This window comes from Cydia fagiglandana, chromosome 6, assembly GCF_963556715.1.
Source record: "Cydia fagiglandana chromosome 6, ilCydFagi1.1, whole genome shotgun sequence".
NCBI classification, from domain to species: Eukaryota; Metazoa; Arthropoda; class Insecta; order Lepidoptera; family Tortricidae; genus Cydia; species Cydia fagiglandana.
This window is the reverse complement of record NC_085937.1, coordinates 18,669,039-18,690,769: the sequence shown is the minus strand read 5'-3', so window position 1 is coordinate 18,690,769 and position 21,731 is coordinate 18,669,039. Positions and strand designations below refer to the sequence as shown.

General features: G+C 36.5%; 1 protein-coding gene across 1 annotated transcript in view; it reads right to left on the bottom strand.

Annotated features, from left to right (window-relative positions):
* LOC134665450 (protein outspread) overlaps positions 1-21,731 on the bottom strand; it is a 417,047-nt gene that overhangs the window by 298,893 nt on the left and 96,423 nt on the right. The gene's annotated exons all lie outside the window — the stretch shown is intronic.

The following is a 21,731-nucleotide window of genomic DNA, read 5'->3' as shown; positions in this document are numbered from 1 at the left end:
GGTTAGTAAATGGTATAATTTCATAGAATTTTGACATTTAAAATAACACTTGCACTGCGTGTGCTATCAAAATCGTTGCAATCTTTTCTTGGTCGGACTATTAGATTTTTTTAATATTGATAAACCGTGAATTTAGTTCAGCTAACTGCTTAATGGTGGGATCATCTCCTTGAAACCTTAAATAAAATAGTGTCCTCCCATTTTACAAACCGGTAACGCACTTGCAACCTCTCTGATGTTACAGGTTTCTATGGGCGACGTCAATTGCTTACAATCAGTCGAATTTTTTGTCTACTATATCATAAAACAAAATATCCTGTCAGCAGCAGAAGTTGCTAAGCGGGCGAGGTGTTCAAAATTACCTTGACGCGTTCTTATTCTCCTAACAATAAAGTCGCGTCAAGATCATTTTGAACACCTCGCCCGCTTAGCAACTATTGCTGCTGAGTCCAAGGGCTAATCGTCGCACAAAGGTCACGATTTGAATCACTGATGCCCTATGCGGTCGATCGGAAGTTACATACGGAACTACCACATACGTAACTAATGTCAAGTACATACGTCAGTACATTACTTCTAAATACATAAGGACATACTCGTAAGTTACGGTAATAATCTCCACGTTTGTCTTTGGTAAACCATTTTATGTGTGAACTTTGATTTCATATAGTTTGTATAAGCCTTGTGGTATTTTTATACTAGTTTGTAAATATATAAATATTGGCACATATGCACAGGAAATATATCACATCTGACATTATAGAATTGGATAGAGATAATCACTATATTGATAAAGAATGCAATTATAGTCCATAAATAACTTTAATTGGTATAATGTCAACATAGTTACATGTGTAGAATGTAGATTAATGTTTAGGTTTACGCTTAAGTGTTAGTAATTATATCTCCCTAAATGAGTCAACGGATATGTAGTTAATATACTTTGTACAATTATATTCAATTAAGAGTCAATCTGGTGCAACTCAACTGAAACGTCGGAATTTAAACGAAAAAAAAAACACAAACAAAAAAAAAACAATGAAATTATATCGCGATAGACCCGTTTGTGTAATTAAATAAAAATAACAATACTTCTCATTTGGGTTAAGCCTTGTACAAACATAACGATATCATTTTCGATGTATTCTTTCAAGTCTAACTTAATTCGATTAAACAATTACCATAATGCTCAATTCGATTGATATCTACACCTACTCAATTAACAAAACCAGCCGTTCGATTTCAAAATCTTCTCAAATTTAGAGCCGTTGCCTAAAATTTAAACGTTTTTACGTAACTTCTATAAAATTACCATTTTATCACGTGATTTATTCAGCTTTAAAATACTTCGTTACCTTTTTAGTTCTGTTGTTCTTAATTAATTGGTTAATGCTAATGTTCCATGTAATATATGAGATAGGGATCGTTAGAACTTTATCAGATTGAAAACGGGTTTGGAGAGATTGATTTTGTGGGTATATGAGACGTTCCACGGTAAAAGGTACCTTATTGCGGCTTGCGCTTGCGTCGCATAGCGCCGCAATAATATTGGAGCGGCGTTATTAATAGCGTAAGCGCCAACGGCCATAAGGTACCTTTACCCGTGGGACGTCACATATATGCAAGGAAAAAATGTATTTACATTAGTAGGGGAAACTAAATCATATGTCAAATCAAATAAATACATAGCGGCAATGTCGTAGATATTTCTTTTGACAGTATAAATAAATGTCAAAAACTGGTCTTTAAAGTTAGAAATATTTACGATTACGTAATTGATGACAATAAAATGACAGAAGTAGGCATTTGTTTTAAAATTTGATGTTAGAGTTATTAGTTTTACACAGGTTTAAAATTATTGACTGTATATAATATCTAATATAGATATTAGGTACTATGGAGTTTATGGATAGCATATAAATATACCAGTAAATCATGGTGGTGATATGATCGCGAGAAGTGACATACTGTTTATAGTCCAGGCTTAATGATAAGCAGTGTCAACTAATTTGCTTATCAGACGAAGGTCACTTCTAGGTTTAAGGAAAATATCCATCTGTGTACTTTATAACGTACAACCGAGCATCAAAAGTAGGCAGTAGATCAGGCTATTGTATCTATGGGCCTTAGTTGCATGAAAATAAATGACATTTGCTATTTGATTTGATTTAGTGCAAGCATGGACTAATATTATCATGCCGCGATCAGAAAGGGATTAGAAATAACAGATTTCCATACACTTACGTCAAAATCAATATGGATTGACAGCTATCTCAATCCCTTTTTAATTGCGATTCAGTAATACTCGGGTCGGGTCGGCTAACCGCGGGTACAATTGCGGCTCATTAAGCCACAGAAAAAATTAACACTGTTGCTGTTTATGCGTTTGGCTCTTTTTCTAAAAAGTTTGCCGACCCCTGCTCAACGGCGTTAGATCCTGCCAGGATAGCCGGCCATCCTGATTGCTATTCGTCCCGCGAGCGATCATTAGCGCCCATCCGTCTCTGTCGCTCTGGTAATTACTGCGCGCGCGCCGATGGGGTCCACACCGACCGTAGAGTCGAGTCCCGCTGAGATCGGTAATTTTTATACATTTTGTGTCAATAACGTCAATTTTATTCGGAAATGTATGATGTAAATTGTATCAAACTAGACTTCTAAGCGGCGGATAACAGTGTGTTTAATCGTTCATTTTGTCAGAGCTTTTTGACAATTACGTAATTATGTAATATATTTTACTATATAATATATGTACCTATACAACTTTGCTTTGTTATCGATCGGGTTTATTCACTAAATTCAGTATGCAGAAAAAAGGAAGTACTCAACAACTCACAAATGGCTATGGAGACTCATGGAGATGGACGACATATTTAATTATAGGTACTTAACTAACGGAAATGCATAATACTTAAAATTACTTCATTTACGCGCTTCGAATCACATTACATATTAATAATGGTGCCTACATTCTCTAAATATAACTCTACCTACACTATATACGCACTCTTAAAGTAATCTCTAAAAACGAGCGTTTCTATTTTCAATCTTATTTCTAAAGAAAGATAACAACGTCAATATGCAATAACAACGTCAATCACCGGCCAAGTGCGGTAGGCACGAACCCGGCTATTGACAAATCATTTGACGTACAGCCGAGGCACGGAAACTTTTTTTTAATTCACGCTTTTAATTAACACAAAGCCGGTGAAACCTCTTTTGTTTTTGACTGTTTGCCCATGATGTAATTGGCTTTGAGAGGTTGTAACCGAGTTACAACACTTGCACTAAATATAATAAAGAAACGAAAGGAAAAGTTCAATTTCGACGTATTGTTTGATATTGGCATATTTTTTGCTTTGACTAGGAAATCCGGAGCATCAGGTAGGTGAACGTCTGAGCGTTCCCGAGTTACATGACATGGGTGATGTAACTGTAAGAATCATCTGTTTTTAAGATTACCTACTTCCGATACTTTGTGAGGAAGTATACTGTACTTTCTTCCTTGCTGTCAAATCATGTTTTACTTGCTTCTGTTTGAGACAATTATGTGTTATACATTAATTAAAGGAAATGGCGTTGGATCGGACACGTAATCCGTAGGCCGGACAGCGATCTGGCCAAGCAGGGTCTCCGCTGGCAGTCGGCCGGCAGTAGACGGTCGGGGAAGCCTCGTACTACATGGAGGCGATCAGTTGAGAAGGAGGCTGGCTCAACTGGACTCGGCTGGAGAGAGCTGGAAGTAGCCGCTCAAGATCGTGACAAAGGGAGCGAGATTCTGCGAGCCCTATGTCCCTAATGAGGGATAATAGGAAGGTATCATCATCATCATGTGTTGTATTAAGCTCGATTGGTACTTTTTTTTTTCGGTTTTTAAAAGCAAACAATTTCAGTAGGTGTTTAAACGTTTGCCGCATACCGTAAAATTGGGTGAGTTGGGTGAAATTTGACTTTCAAACCTCGAAATTTTTTTATTTTTACATGTGAAAACTGAATGGTGTATATAATAAGTGGTTCGGACGTTTGTATTTTATTTTGGGTAGTTCCATTTCATAACTTTGACGATAAAGAGGAAAACCCACCTCATCCCGTAGTGCCTCGTATTTGGGGTAAGAGGGTTTTTCATACAAAGGTGATTTTGGAAGATTGTTGGATCAATTTTTTTTATTATGCGTATTACTATAGCTCCATTTTAAATTGGAATACATTATTTTTGTAGCAGTAGCCTTAAAATTTCTTCTCACCCCCCTCTTAAACCTTCTCTCCCCATTAGTAACCCACCTCTCCCCGCCAAAACCTACTCACCCCGTTTTACGGTAAGTACTTATAAGTACTCTTTGGTCATAATATTAACACATTAGGTGTTAAAATGTCGAATTTGTGTTTTCTAAGTGGAAGTTTCGATTATGTTTTAAGTTGAATACAGTCATCATTACCGTACCGTAAAATATTTTGTTTGTCTGTCGAATGTATGAGTCAGAGCTTAATCTCCTTAAAGTTAGGTACATATCCATGTCTTTTACAAAATAGATAAGCTCATAGATAAGATAAACTTTCTTTTCAAATATTTTCGATTATTTGTCGTTTGTCCTAAAAACCCCAACAAATATGGTATTACCTTTTTGGTATCGGCGAAAGATAAAACTATTGCGACACATGAGTTCTGTAAATAGCTTCATATTAGGAGATATATCTGTATCGCGGAAAGATGCTAACAAGAGGTATCTTCTTCTTCTTTCCATCCTGTTACCCCCTGCTGGGGTGTAGGGCTAGAATCTTTTTCTTCCACTGACTCCGGTCCTGGGCAGCTTGGGTAGCCTCCTCCCACCCCATCCCCAATACACCCAGCTCTTGCTCCACAGAACGGCGCCAAGTCGATTTAGGGCGACCATGTTTCCGTTTGCCGGTATATATACTTTTTATTAGAGATGCAACGGATTGTTCTTTGGCCGGATACCGGGTGATCGACCTACATGAATATTGACAATTGTTATTTTAACAGTTGATAGATATGAACATTTAAACTAGTCGGTACTGTAAAAGTTTGATGTAATTTATCTACGTGACAGCGTCATAACTCATAATGAGTTACTGTCTCTTTCAATTGCGTGGTGTTAAAAAGTGACACGTGGATAAAGTTAGCCATAATACGACTGCTGGTTTCCATGTCGATCGCGAGCATCGCTTTTATACTCTGGCAAAACTACTTCAATAAAAATAGATGCGAAATTAAAATTTTGTAACCTTACATTTTTTTTTAATTTGCCGCCTTTTTCTTCTGACGGAAATGGTTTGCCAAACTATAGCTACACGCACTTTTGTACATAGACAATATGTAGGCCCATTATTTATCCAAAATTCTATAGTATTCTCTGTAATTTTCCGTTCCCCTGACATTGAACTGTTTACTGTGTCAGCGGGACCACCGCGCCTGCGCCCACGCACCGAGCAACACAAACACTTGGTTCCTTGTACCAATCATTGTTCAAGTCAAAATTTATAAGAATTATAGGCTTTATGTCGTTGTAGGAAGGTTTACATTGGGTCAATTAATTACAGGTAGGTACTGGAAAGGTCAGATACCTTTACATATTTTCTTAGTGATATAGTATAGGTATGTACAGTCGACGTCAAAGATATGTTTACACTTTTCGCCTTATTACAAAGGAGTAAGGTGCAAAAGTGTAAACATATCTTTGACGTCGACTGTACCTACAAAACTAAAGACGTATGTGTATCAATATAATTTCTATAAAATGATAGATCAATTCTGGTGCGGTATGTAATACAGGGTGGCCAAAAAATCAGTGCATTCCCATTGCCAGGGGGTTTTGGGATTATACTGAGCACTTTTAACTATGGGACCAACCCCGAAATCGCGAAAACAAGATTTACCCTCCTATACCGGGTGTGATCTGTAACACGAGCAAATAATTAAAACATAGATTGTACTCCTCAAACGGTGAAACTTTTGCTCAGCAACTTTTAAAAATTATGAAGCCTATTTTTGCCTATTTTTCATACAAAATAAATATTATCTTCAATGGACGCCATCGCCACGCCATATCATTGTGATTGACGTTGCTTGTCACGCCTTAAACACAACAAAATTCGCAATACATTGCGTCTTAGAATAAATTTTAAATTGTATTAAAAATCAAACCACAAGTTATTTTTAAAAGTCGCTGAACAAATGTTGGTCAGTTTAAGGAGTACAGCCTACAGTTTAATTTTTTGCTCATATTACAGGCCACACCCGGTATAAAATGGACCAGCTAAATGTATGAAACAGCCAAATCTTCTTTCTCTTTGCTTTTTTTCATATCTTTTTTTTTGGTTTTTGGCATTTTGTAAATATTTTAATTTACATCGATCTAAAAAACATAAAAACGAGACATAAAATGCGATTATTAATCATAAATAATTGCAATTTCTACACCGATTAGTAATAAGTTGTTCAAATAATAGCTAAGAATAATTCAGTAGGAAGCGATTCCGTATGAAAGTGGTCGCGTGCGCAGCCGTAAGAGCGGAACGTCGCGCTTGGTGTAAATCATAGCGATCGCACATTTTAATAAATCGTTATTCAAATTTTGTGTTCAGTAAACTACCCATTTCAGGATAGCCTAGCCATAGCTGTCGGCGCTTCGTTATGGAAAGTACCACGTATATATGTTATTTATACTTTTTATACATTTGTCTATGTTTTTTGTTTTAATACAGCTGTCATTAAATGTGCTGTGTGAAGCCCGGCTTTTTCGTTACTCCCGATTTTTATATATAGCTATCGATGTGTATATATTGTCCTGGATTCCGGGACAGTTACCATTAGAAGAATTTATTTCTATTGCGTGACAGAGAAGGGTGGATTCCTATTTCGGACACCCAGCCAATTAAGGGCGCGTTAAGTATTTTTGGTAGGTAATTTAGATGCCAATGGTGGGCGGTTTATGCCACACCGATTTATCTTTAGATCAACCCTTTAAGTAGTATATTTGGTAGTTGGACTAGTTTGTATATGTGTGTGGTAAAATCCCAACTTGTCAGAATTTTACGTAAACTTAGAAAAAATATTTTATGGGGAAGGCAATTGTCATTGTCAATTTGATTGATCATGGCATTGTCGGTTTCCATACAAAAAAATATATACCATAGTCTATAGTTTCTTTTTTTAGCATTAGAAAGAACTCCACAGAAGCAAGCTTGCAGTTTTTATCAGGCTGTTTAATTGTTAATAATTATTGAATTAACTAATGAAGCATGGTCAATACATATAATATAATATAATTTACTTCAAATTATTACCGCTAAAAGTGCCGGATTTGGAACCACAAGCTTACTTCTGCGAAGTTCTTTCTAATGCTAAAAAAACGGACTGTAGTGCGCCATCTCAATCCATCTTGACAGATGATGATCCACGAGGAACAACGTCTCTCGTGGCTGTATAAGCCAATGCGGGACCGGCATTTGCGACCGCATTTGTGGCAGCTGAAGCAGGGAGCCATGTCGGCATCATCAGGTGGATTGTGCCTCTTTGCACGTTGTTGGGCAAGTGTTGTAGTAGTAGTAGTAGTAAACTCTTTATTGTACAAATAGACATACTTATTAAAAATAACATACAATTAGTAAGAAGTACAAAGGCGAAATTATCCCTTTGAGGGATCTCTTCCAGTTAACCTTTGAGTAGATGAGAGGAGAGAGTGAAAAGAGGGTGACAAATGCAGCAAAATGTACAACAAGGTACCAGAAAGATAAAGGATATAAATTACATTAGGATTTGGTGTGTTGTCGTGGATTTCGCGACCTTTCGCGATAGTATCCCGCCATCTATCGCTATTATTTAGACGTCACAGACAGACAGACGGACGGATAATACCTGCATGATAAACGCCTAAAACTTAGACCACACAATAACATTCAGAGTGTGACGCGCACCCGCACGCCATCTGCCAGCGGAATCAACCAACAATATTAACCGTTCCAGTTTTTATTGTCAAGCTATAAGGCCAATTCGAACGTACACTGATATCAGAATTACATCTAATTGATGTCATTCAGTATCTTGCATTTCGCTCGTATCATTTGTCCGCTGATGTATTTTTATTATCTATTTAAAACAAAATGCAATTTTACAGGGCTAGCCTAAGTCATTTCATTTCTTTTACCTAAGTTCAATACATAATATTAAAATAAAAACTTAAAAAAAGAATAATAATAATAAAATAAGTATGAAACAATTACATAAGGTCATGTCATAAAATAGGTACATTAAATCCTTTCAATTATTAGGACAGTACCTATCTCGCATATCAAATCGCTGCAAACAAATCGCAGGAGTATTGACGCGGTCTAGACGTACGATAACTAAATAACTTGATCCAAATATCATTATGATGTCAGTGTATGTTCGAATCGGCCTGTTAGATAGCGAATGTTTAGTGTGGAGTTTTTTTGTAACCTTTCACTGTGCGTTTGTGGTTTTTGCTGCTATAAAAGCATAAATTCACTATTTCCGTCGTTCTGTCACCAATGATATTTCTGAAATATTAATACGCGAAGTGATTAACGTATCAATATTTCAGAAATATCATTATCAGTTTTTTTCTTGATGATTGGAAAGTCTGGGTAATTGCACAAGACTAACGTGTGGTAGAATTTCATTGCGTGCTTTTTAGGGTTTCGTACCCAAAAGCTAAAAACGGGACCCTATTACTAAGACTCCGCTGTCCGTCTGTCTGTCTATCTTTCTGTCTGTCACCAGGCTGTAGCTCATGAACCGTGATAGCTAGACGCTAGAGTTTAAATTTTCACAGATAATGTATTTCTAAACAAAATAACATGAATATTTAAGTATTATAATTGGGGAATATTTGTTGCCCCTCCTGTCCCCAGTTATCACGTTTGACGATAATCGCATTATGCTAGTCATGATTTCACGTTTATGAATGTATACTTGAAGAGCAGTGGTGAGGCATGGTGGAGGTATATAACATTAATAACGCCCCGATTCGGCGTGCGCCCGCGGCGGTAGCTACTGCGTGTGCGCAGGTTAGACTTGGTTTATTTTCAGGGTTGGAGGCGAGAGTAAACTGATTAGTAATTTAAATTGCATTTTTTCTTATTTACTCGTAATGCATGTTAATTATAAGATGTAATGTTTTGAAAAAATGTGTCCCGCCGAGTTTGTCGCCGGTACCGTATTGGGATACCCTCCTCCAATTGAGGGAGGATTTAAATCTTCTCGAGGCAGAGGTGTAGGGTTGGAGCCGGTGTAGCTTTATTTGACGTTCATCTTTTCAACTTCAAAAATTTACTGTCGGTGTTAAATATATTTTCACCACACCAGCTCGGAAAGGCTTACTTTGCACTTCAAAAACCGATAGCAAAGTTGCATTTTATTCACATGTGAGGCAAAGTAATCAAATGCAAATTTTGAGTTGTTTTCTTATGTTTACTGGTAGAATTGACTTTTAAATGATAATTTTGGATGATAAATATTTAATAACATTCATTTGAATTTGATTTGGTTTCATTTTGTTTGATATTTTACATTTAATATTTGCTTCAGGTTGGTGTGGTGAAAAATTTTGTGTTTCACTCGGGGGCACATTTTGTTTAACCCTCGTGCTTTGAAACCCTCGCAACCCTCAAGATTCCATTTCTCGAACCACTCGCTACGCTCGTGGTTCAATTTTGGAATCTTTCGCTTGCTCGGGTATCAATATTAGCACGAGCGGTTAAACAACAACTTTGCCCCCTTGTAAAACAAATAACTATTCTCGAGTCTCATGGAAGATTTGTATTTAAAATTCTAAGCTTTGAACAAGAAATAGAGGTTACATATAAGCGCCATAGATGGCGACGCGAAGCTGCGCCTGCGGCTATTCGCTACTGCACGCTGCATCAATGCATAATGCGATGCTACCATTTATTTTTAGCTTCTAGGGCTTATTTTATACAAAATATTATTCTGATAAGCTTATGTTAGATGTTTTCAATCTGTATTGTTAGGTTTATGAGCGCATTCTAGACGTTAAGTCATATTTTATACATTGTATAATTTGTGTACCTATTGTTTTGTATATAATCAAATTAACCAATGGTTAGAGCTTAACCAAGAAAAATCTGCAGGGATTTTGGCAGCACACGCAGTGCAGGTGTTATTTTAAACGTCAAACTTCTATGATGTTATGATGTATAAATAACACTGGCACTGCGTGTTCTTTCAAATTCACTGCAGACTTTTTTTGATCTAACTTTATTTACCTTCTTGACGAACATAGTATAAATTCGTATAAATTAATCTAGAATCATGCGTAATGTAATTTGATCGTTATTTTGGAAAGAATAAAACAAAAAAATTACTAATATAAAATAAATAAATCCAAAAACTCTAACATCACAATTTTCTTATTTATTAGAAAACATAACCAGCTCAAGCGCAGGCTAAAGTAATAACCGCTATAGCCAATAGATCACAGATACGCCCTGATTGTCCGTATCGCCTTAATTGCGCGCGCGCACCCTATCGCACGATAACTATGAAATTATACGGAGCGTTGATGAACGCAGTTAAAGTCATTTTGCTGGATTAGTTAGCTAACTACGGCTCATATCGTGTTAATTAAGAGTCACACAACCCAGGCGCTCCCATACAATCTAAGTTACGCTCATTTTAAAACTATATTCTGAGATAACATGAGATTTGACAAATTATACACCTAAACCTTCCTCAAGAATCACTCTATTGATAGGTGAAAACCGCATGAAAATACGTTCAGTAGTTTTTGAGTTTATCGCGAACATACAAACACACAAACAGACAGACGCGGCGGGGGACTGTTTTATAAAGTTTACAAGGTTTAGTTGTATAATTTGTTAAGGTTTTGTGGAACCACTGCGAAGCCGGGTCGCTAGTCTAAGGGCCCCCCCGGTTCCCCCCGTCACCCCGTCCCGGTCGGCGTCTACAACTCTATGGCCGCTGCTCGACGCAACATCGACGCAACTGCGCAGCGACGTCATTTTCCATAGCGCTGACCAGACGCCGACGCTCGAAAGACGCTAGATGATGTGGGGCGCCCTAAAGTGTCATTCTATGGAACTCGCTAACTATGTAAGCATAAGTCACTAGTAAATTCGTCATTCAGAGACAATTTCAATATGGCGGTTTGTTAACACAGTTAGCAAGTTTCATAGAATGACATTTTACATTAAATTGCTTCAAGGTCCATGGTTCCAAAGACACAACAACATTTTTAAAACAATAGTCAGTTTTGCAACGCAATATGCAAATAATCTAAAGGTGACAAATTGCATGACTTATAATTCCTTCCTCCCCCACAGTGTGCTGATTTCATACCCATACTAATTAGCTCCATGCTATGATAAATGCACATAATATGTTTGTCTGACAATTATTTTGTATTGCAGGTACTTTGCTGATGTCTGACACGGATGACTATATTTACCTATGTCTATTTTTTTTTAATTATAAGATAGGCCCTATTTATCAAAACAGTTTATAAATTGAGATGTAAATACACTTTTTTTATATGAAAAACATACAACCATACTAGACAAACGGGAAAAAGACTACAAAAATAATTTAAATAAAACAATGATACTTTTATCGTAAATCAATGTTTAAAGTTTTTAATATGACAAGAAAAATTAATATTTATTATTTATAATTGACATTTCCTAATCATTTTAAAGTATTTAGGTAAAAGGCACATTAAAACACGTTTTACTCACATTAAAAATCAACATGCGTTCATTAACATACAGATTTGATTCTAAATCATACAAAATATTAGAAAACTAACCGGTTACTAAAGACAAAAGAATCTTCGAGTCTAAATAATAGTCCATTTTAACTTTCAAAAGCAATAATTCAGAAAAAAACGGCCTCAACCCACGTCTATTAAAAAAAATCGATAAAAATTCGTCGCGCGGAAACGCCTACGTACTCGTATTTCCAAATCGAATCGTGTGTAGTTGCCCTAAAACAATAAAAAAATACCTAGAAAACAACTTTATCAAAAGTAATTATAATAAAATGGTTGATGCGTAATTGATTTCAACGCTGGTGGGTGTAATCATGGCTGCACTGCACTGTCTATTTTAGTACATATGTAGTATGTGTGTATGTGTATATGTGTATGTGTATGTACATATGTATGTATGTGTATATAGTACGATATGGATTAGATATGTCAGTGTCAAACAAGTGTCAAAATTGACATTTCTTCAAACAAAAACGTCACTTTTGACACTTGTTTGACACTGACATATCTAATTCATATCTTTTCAATATCTAGCATTTGACGTATCTCATTGTTCGAATACGGCTGTTTGTCTTAATTACGTACATTCGTAAGGCAGCACTTTAAATTTCTTGAATGTGGACAGTTAGTTAAAGCGATAAGGTAATACATACAGACTACAGAGAGGTAATGATAAGTAGGTACACTAAGTACCCTTTATATTAATAAAAACGCATTTCGGTATGTCAATAATAGTCCTGAAACCACAGACAACACGCAAATAGGTCACTCTTTTTAAAATAAGAGAGAGTTCAGGGAATTTCACTTCAGTCCAATTCAGTGTTCGGTATAAGCGTCACAATTCTGCAAACTGTATGACAAATACATAGACATATCGGTAATGTATCGTCCTCCTTTTTGATATATTTTTATTCATACACAACTGATGCAAAACGGTGCGTATGCGTGCGGTGCGTGACAGTGCGCAGAAAAATATGAAGTGTCATATTGACAGGTGGCGATTTTTTTTCACTATGGCGTCTTTAAATTCGCTTAATATTAGCAGCGAGAAAGAAGTACTACACAGTTAATTATCTAGGACCAAATACGAATATAATAAGACATCATAATGTAATGACTGTGGAATTGTGTGTAATATGTAGCGGTGTTGTCATATTACACTTGCTACATTCATTTTTAAATTTGCGAGCATTACACCGAAAATTCATACTTTTTCATAACAATCGTGATAACATAAAACTCGACATATCTCTCAGCAGACGCATACTAACAATATCTCTTACACCACATCTCATCTCGCAACTAACCATCGGTGAAATGTCAGTTAAAGACCGAGCCACACCGGCTTGCGTGTGCGTGAGGTGCGCGTGTGCGTGACGTGCGCGTGTGCGTGACGTGCGCGTGTGCGTGACGTGCGTGTGTGCGCGCGCTAAAATGTTGGAGCCGCACACGCACACATCACGCAAGCGGTGTGCCGTCTCTCATAAGGATCTGTATACTACAACGCCGCACGCGCACGCATCAGCCGGTGTGCATAGGCCTTAAAACGGCACTAATAAAGCTAAACCCAACACAATTTCTAGTCGTGTGTATGAGGATTTCTCCTTGCGTACAATGGCATGTAATCGTTTCAAGTATCGATACTGGGTGGGAATCGAATAAATCATCGGATCGGACGGGTGGTAAATCGATTTCGCCGTGATCGAATGCCGGCCGCGTTTTCGCGGGTTATATCCTATTTCCTATATGAAGGTTTAGTGAATGATTTCTATAGGCATTAGGAATGGTCTAGCTCTCTAGCTAGTGCATATAGTAGATTAAATATAGATATTGTCAGTGAAAAAGGCGCGAAATTTTATATTTGTATGGAAGATCGATTCCTTTGCGCCTAAAGAAAAGACGCTTACGCTTCTTATTTCTATCGCAGATAGAGTTAGACCAAGACAAGTCTGCAACGATTTTGATAGCCACGTAGTGCAAGTGTTATTTTAAACGTCAAACTTTTATTAATAACACTTGCACTGCATATACTATCAAAATCGTTGCAGACTTTTCTTGGTCTAACTCTAGGAACAGGCGGGTCATTGTACTAATTCCTCGCGGTAAGCTTCCTTTCTTTACTTTTTTAATATTTGCTGCTTATTACCCGACTGCGCGACGCAAAGGAGGGTAATGTGTTTATTTACAGTGTATACATAAGTATTCAACATTACAAAATTAAGTCTTTTTAACGGAATTTCAGAAGGTTAAATGCACCCGTTTTGAACACATTAGAATAGAATAGAATATAAATAATTTTATTCGTGAGCACAAACACAAAATAGAAACTTATACTGAACAGAGAAACATAGAAACTCGGAGTAAATAAAAGTAGTCAATGTAGTTAATTGTAAGTAGGTACGCTTTTTTGAGATAGGTATAATCAAAGCGAAATAGAAAATGGCCGGGGCTTAATAGATACGAGTATAATTTAACTTTTATACAGTTTTCCTTACTTCGCTTGCGTTTAAGCATTTTTAGTTAGAAAGTTATATAAATGATTAACCTCAGTCACTTACGGCCCCTTATTTCCTTCCTGGCCCGTTCTGAGCCCCGAGGCTCCCATAACGACCGACATTACTGAATTAAAACTCTTCAAATTTATTACTGGACTATCGGAGTATTATCTGTTAACAGCCTCCAATTTAGAGATTGCGGGGAACAGCAGAGAAAGGGTTAGGAAAGATAGAGCGGGGCTTTGATGTCGTTAATTTAAAAAACCGGGCAAGTGCGAGTCGGACTCGCGCACGAAGGGTTCCGTACCATAATGCAAAAAAATAAAACAAAAAAAATGCAAAAAAAACGGTCACCCATCCAAGTACTGACCATGCCCGACGTTGCTTAACTTTGGTCAAAAATCACGTTTGTTGTATAGGAGCCCCATTTAAATCTTTATTTTATTCTGTTTTTAGTATTTGTTGTTATAGCGGCAACAGAAATACATCATCTGTGAAAATTTCAACTGTCTACCTATCAGGGTTCGTGAGGTACAGCCTGGTGACAGACGGACGGACGGACGGACGGACGTACAGCGAAGTCTTAGTAATAGGGTCCCGTTTTACCCTTTTGGTACGGAACCCTAAAAATGAGTTTAAGGGTTAAGTAAGAAGGCTAACGAAAGGTAGTTTTTATCACACAGAAACTAGACTCCTAACAAACCTGGGCCACTTGCGCGTTCCAGGGTTAGCTAACTAACTCGGAGTTAACCGTTTATAAGACACAGCCTGGTGACAGACAGATGGACGGTGGAGTCTTAACCATAGGGTCCCATTTTACCCAAGTACGGAACCCTAAATACGACCGAAAGCAGTGAAAAAATGCAATATATCCGTGCTCATACTGCTCATGCATGCTAGCCGTATAGAAATATAATAATAACGGTTCGTAAATAGTTTATTTACGAACCGTGGTACATAGTTGGTACAATAAAAACGTAGAATCACATGGCACCCTATAAAGGGTATAGCAAGTATTCTTATAGCTAGTTATATGTTGCATGTCTTATCGTTATCTAAGTTGCATTGCCCGTTCTGCACCATTTCTAGCCCGAGACGCGTCCATCCGTATTGGTTTACAGAACGGTACCAACAACGGCGCAGTCCACGTCAATAATATATGTACAATTTTACACCCTATCCCGTTGGGATAAGGTGTATAATGTATACATATATTTGAGGTGGAACGTCTATGGTATAGCCGACAGATTATCGGCTAAATAAAAATATAAGTTAAGAAAAGGAAGTTGTATATGACGTTAACTTGAAGAGAGGCGAACGCAAAATTGTAAGACTTTATATTGAAATTATACAAGTTTTAATCAAGCACAAATACCACGAGAACATTTACACGGAAACTAGACTATATTTGCAAGGGCAGACTACAACCCAAACCTTTATATAAAAAACATTGTATTCAAAATACACTCAAATACATACACTAATCTGTGTCTAGACCTTTTAAAATACCTTCAAGCTATGTATTCAGCAGGAAACGTACCTGAAACAAAAACAAACATAAGTAAATATACAAGTTTCAATGAACATTATGTGTGGACAATCTCTTAAAATACGAGTAATGATAAGTACTCATAAAATTAATACATATATAAAAAAGTTTTTACACTACAAAAAACCTAGAAATATTTATAAAGGAAAACACTTCACATAATTTAAGTAGCAAACTTTTGCAAAATATATGCAAAGGTATAATGGAGGCAATTCTCAATGAACTTTATGTTTCGATATTAAAGTAAACACATAACCTCATTTGTTTATCACATGACGTAGCTTCCAAAATGTCTCGGCCTGAGTGTAGATTACAAGTTACAATAAAATTAACGGTGACCTTAATATTATATAATACCTACCTACTTGTTTATACCAGGTATCTGATTCAGTATATGTATGTATTTATAGTTCGTATAAATGTCATATTTTCTATTAGGAGTCTGCACAGAGTAGATATATTCAACAAGATTTCACACAAGACTTAAGTGCCATAAAACCATTATTTAGAATTCAAAAGTAATAACATAAACTGAATAGGTACCTTTTTTTGTTAGGTTACAAGGGTTAAACATGAGCACATACCAAAATATCCAACTCAATCGTAAGTCAGAGGACTTACCCATAAGGAAAATAGCACGACCTAGCCACAATCGGACATAAAAACCTCATAAAACCTTAGGTAGAATACTTAATGTACGCAAGTAATAGCTCCTCTACACCATGGGCCAGCGCTGGACCAGCGCGGTGGCTATGCGATTGCTATGGCTCCTCACGATGACCAAGCGCTGGACCAGCGAGATAGATGGCCATGCGATGGTTAAGAGCACGCACTATGGAATAGGCCACTTGTAGATGCGTACGCACTATCGCTGGCCCACTTGATGTGCGGACGAAAAACCGACACCGTGGCCATCCCGTCGCCAACCCGCCGCGCCATAAGCCATCCGACACCACCACAATCACTACACGCTGGCCCAGTGGGCCAGTATGATGGCCCATAGTGTAGTGCAGCCATAAAACACGCAGCTAGGTTTATGATGTTACAAATAGATACGACAAAAAAAAGCGATAACGTTGTGTTTCATACACGTATTAGTCCAATTCTCAGACTTTAGTCTTGATACTAATATTCTTTTTCTTAATTATTGCACTTAATACTATAAGTTTCAATCAAAGTAGTTTTAAGTTAATATAAGAATGTATTATGTATGTAATAATACTAATAATCTTGTGCATGCAGTTCAAACTTCAGAGGGTAGGTAGGTACATTAGAATGATCAGAAGCTTGCGTCATAAGATCTCAACATTTTTTCTGACGCATCTTCATTGTAATGAAAGGATAAATATGAATTAGTACTTTTTCTTGAGTTTTACCTTGTTTAGTTAAAATACCTACCTACTCATGAATCTAAGGAATGTGCCAGATACTAAAAACTTGTCAATGGATTATGTTGAAATTTTTTCATCGCACTTGCTCATAAAGCGTGATATTACGACATGTGTTTTTGAAATTAAATATATTGTCAAAAATTGAATATTTTAGTCAGGTGTGAAGGGAGTTATTTTATTCCCTATTAGCGATTCTTGATTTTCTATTTAGTTCCACTTTATCATGTCATTTAATTCGAATTTAAATCACACTCGGAAGCTTCCATACCTAGCTCATACCACAGAGCTAGTAACTTGCCCCACAGACAATAAAAAACGTGTAGAGCCGCGGTCCCGTTAAATTTGCTCTATCGGCTAACAGAACCTGTCGCGAGCCATTCAAAGCCGTGGCGAAATTCGGCGCACGCGCCGGTGTCCACGCTACCGGCCAATCGCGCGGGTAAATTACGTTTTGGTTAGTTTGACGTGATAAAAGTGACGCGATAAGGGAAATTAGTAGAGTCAGACCAAAAAAAGTCTGCAGCGGATTTGATAGCCCTTGCAGTGCACGAGTTATTTAAACATCAAACTTCTATGAAATTATGACGTATAAATAACACTGGCACTGCGAGGGCTGTCGCTGCAGACTTTTCGTGGCTTAACTCTAGCGACTATTGCAGAGATATACGGCCGGATTCGAACTTTAAGATACGTCCAGTGTAGCCAACTCGGATTTTGAAAAAATGCTAGACTAATGTCCAGATTATGCCAAAATTATGCCAAAGATTATGGAATCACCTATGCTAAAATATCACTTGAAATTAGACACTTAAAACACATACTTTTTTCAAATTAACCGCCTTTTTCTACTGACAAGATCTGCTTGACTAACATAGTCCGTTGACGTCCATCCGTCCACAAAAGTCAAAATTCATATGAAAATATGAACCACATAAAGCGATGGCGCATACTGTTGCTGCCAAGTGCAAACTTGGCTTAGACTAAATAATGCTAAAAAATATGCCAGATGCTAAATGGAAAATTTTGGTGCCAAAGCGAGTGAAAATGTGCCAGATCTGGCATCATTTATGCCAAGTTGGCAACACTGGATACGTCAATTAAAAGACCTATAAACTATGTGGATTAAATGTACAGTGAAACCTGGTTAATTGGCACCTGGATAAATGGAAAACCTCAATAATTGCAACCAAAAGTCCGGTCCCGGTCCCTTGAGACCAAAAGGCCTCTATAATTGAAATTTTTGAACCTCTATAATTGCAATTTAGATTTTAGGGCTTTTCGTAATTTTGCCTCTGTAATTGACCACATCGCAACTAAGACCTCTATAATTGACACAGTGCTAAAAAATCCGTTATTTTTGCTCTTCTTTTTACCTCTATTATTGAAACGAGTCTTACTTATTACGTCTGTAATTGAAATAATGTAGTTGTGGACAGCAGAAACAATATTTTAATAACAATGATCATTTTATTTATATCTTCATCAAGAATTCAATTTATTTATTGGGTATCTATCACAGCCTGTAGTAGGTGAAATAGTTTTGATTAAATCAAAAACAAAGTATGCTTTTTACATTCCAATAAAGCTTTCTTCTACAATTCAAGGGAATTTTTTAAACCTAAATTATTAATATGAAAATAAAGTAGTAATTAATGTAGTGTAAAAGTGCAAGTATAGACAGAAGTTATATATAGACCAGAAACCCAGAACGTAAGCGTGTGAATCTACTTTCAATGGTTATTTGCACCTCCATAAAAGAAATTTGTCGGAACGCAACCTCTATTAATGAAAACCTCTATAATTGACACAACGATTTTTTGAACCTCGTTAATTGACACGACCTGCTTAAATGAAAAACCTGGTTAATTGACAAAAAATGGCCGGTCCCTTGAGATTGCAATTATCCAGGTTCCACTGTATATGTAAATGTCTAATGTGACGTTTCTTTAAAAACATCACTTTTGACACTGACACATCTAATCCATATCGTTACTATAACTCTGTATCTTTAGGTATTTAAATAAAAGTAAACAAACTCTACCCTCAAATGGCTCCTTAAGCCAGTTGAGGGTAGGTGAAAACATTACACAATCAAATAATGTAGGTGAAAGTCAGGTCATTCAGCGACTGATCCAGGCGCTTTTGTATTTGGTTGGTTAACCAATAAATGTTATAACTACCCGAAAATGTACAAATTGTTTGTTTTCTTTTTTTTAATACCTAAAGATACAGACTATAGAAACGATGTGGATTAGATATGTCAGTGTCAAATGTGACGTTTCTTCAAACAAAAATGTCACTTTCGAAACTGACACGTCTAATCCATATTGTTACTAGATCTATTAATTGACGTATCTTAAAGTTCGAATTGGGCAAATAGTATGGTCAGGACTCACGATACTATCTATCTTACTTCCGAAGAATTATTTAAGTCCAAAATACAGTGGAACCTGGATAATTGCAATCTCAAGGGACCGTCCAGTTTTTGTCAATTAACCAGGTTTTTCATTTAAGCAGGTCGTGTCAATTAACGAGGTTCAAAAAAGGCGTTGTGTCAATTATAGAGGTTTTCATTAATAGAGGTTGCGTTCTGACAAATTTCTTTTATGGAGGTGCAAATAACCATTTAAAGTAGATTTACATTGATTTACATGCTTACGTTCTGGGTTTCTGGTCTATATATTGCTTCTGTCTATAAGTACTTTCATTATTACACTACATTAATTACCACTTTATTTTCTTATCATTTGGGTTTAAAAATTTCCCTTGAATTGTATAAGAAAGTTTTATTAGAATGTAAAAAGCATACTTTGTTTTTTATTGATCAAAACTATTTCACCTACTACAGGCTGTTTATAGATACCCAATAAATAAATTGAATTCTGGATGGAGATATAAATAAAATGATCATAGCTATTAAAATATTGTTTCTGCTGTCTACAACTACATTATTTCAATTACAGAGGTAATAAGTAAGACTCGTTTCAATAACAGAGGTAAAACCAAGAGCAAAAATAACGGTTTTTTTTAGCACCGTGTCAATTATAGAGGTCTTAAGTTGCGACGTGGTCAATTACAGAGGCAAAATTACGAAAAGCACAAAAATCTAGATTGCAATTATAGAGGTTCCAAAATTTCAATTATAGAGGCCTTTTGGTCTCAAGGGACCGGGACCGGACTTTTGGTTGCAATTATTGAGGTTTTCCATTTATCCAGGTGCCAATTAACCAGGTTTCACTGTAGTATATATGTAAATATATCATCACATTTTCAGCTGTCCTAATAGCGTGTTTAAAGCGACGAATATTGAGTAGTGCTACCAACATAATATTATAAATTCTTTCAAACAATAAGAAGAAATAAATAAGTTCTGAAGTTCTTTTTGTGTACCTATTTGAAAACTAACTTATTCATAATCTATTTCTTAAGTAAAGTACCTCATTACCTAGTTCCTCATTAAGTAGTCTTAACTTTACTTAGGTAGACAAGTCGCTAACACTGATAAAATCATAGTCACTTTAAAAGCGGCTACTTATAGTCAGAATAACATCTTGAAATGTCTCACACAAAAAACACTTGCGTACTTAAACACATGCTTGTTAAGATGTCAATCTGTACAGACATTTGAGATAAAAAAAAGAATTAAGTAACTCGCTATAGTATACGCAAAACAAACTGATGGCTGGGGTCATATCACTGTCTCTCTCACTCTACCTACGACCACGCGAGTGTGAATGAGAAGTTTCACGACCCCGGCCGTCAGTTTGGTTTGCCTCTACTATAGTAACACCGTACACATTTTGTTGATTTTAAACAGTATTACAAGGACTTAAGGTCCACGAATGTGTAACATTATACAGAACGATAGTTATTCTATGTTTGTCCATGATCCATGTGTATATATTGTTATAGTTTTGTCATATGTTAAGTGCTAAGCTATAAGTTATAATAAATGTGTCCGAGAGCTTAACGCAAATTATAAAAATTCTCAAATACGATAAATGCCGCAATTTATGAGTTTTATGGTAACATTCCATTTCTGACCGCAGCTGCTACTGGTACTGAACGCGTCGCTGTTATTGTCAATTTCCATAGTAAAATGAACAGTAATGCAGCTGTCGTTGGAAATGGACTGTCACCTTTATGACAAATTCGCTCCTTTAAGGGGCCCACTGATTACCAATCCGCCGGAAGATATCGGCCTGTCAGTTGTTCGGAGCTGTCAAATTTTTGTTCTAACTGACAGGCCGATATCGTCCGGCGGCCTGTTAGTCAGTGGTCGGCTTTATCATATTAGTCAAATACGTACAAACGTCGAATATCTTTTGCCATCAGAACTCGATTAAGCGACCTCAATGGCCAAATAGGCCAGTAGGTTCACTTCGATTCTTGATGAATTCAAAACAAGTTTTTTATACCATCGACAAGATTTATCGTTTAAAATTGGCAGCTATTTGAGTAAATCTTAAACACCTGTTATTTAATAATATATCTTATTCGTGTATGCTTA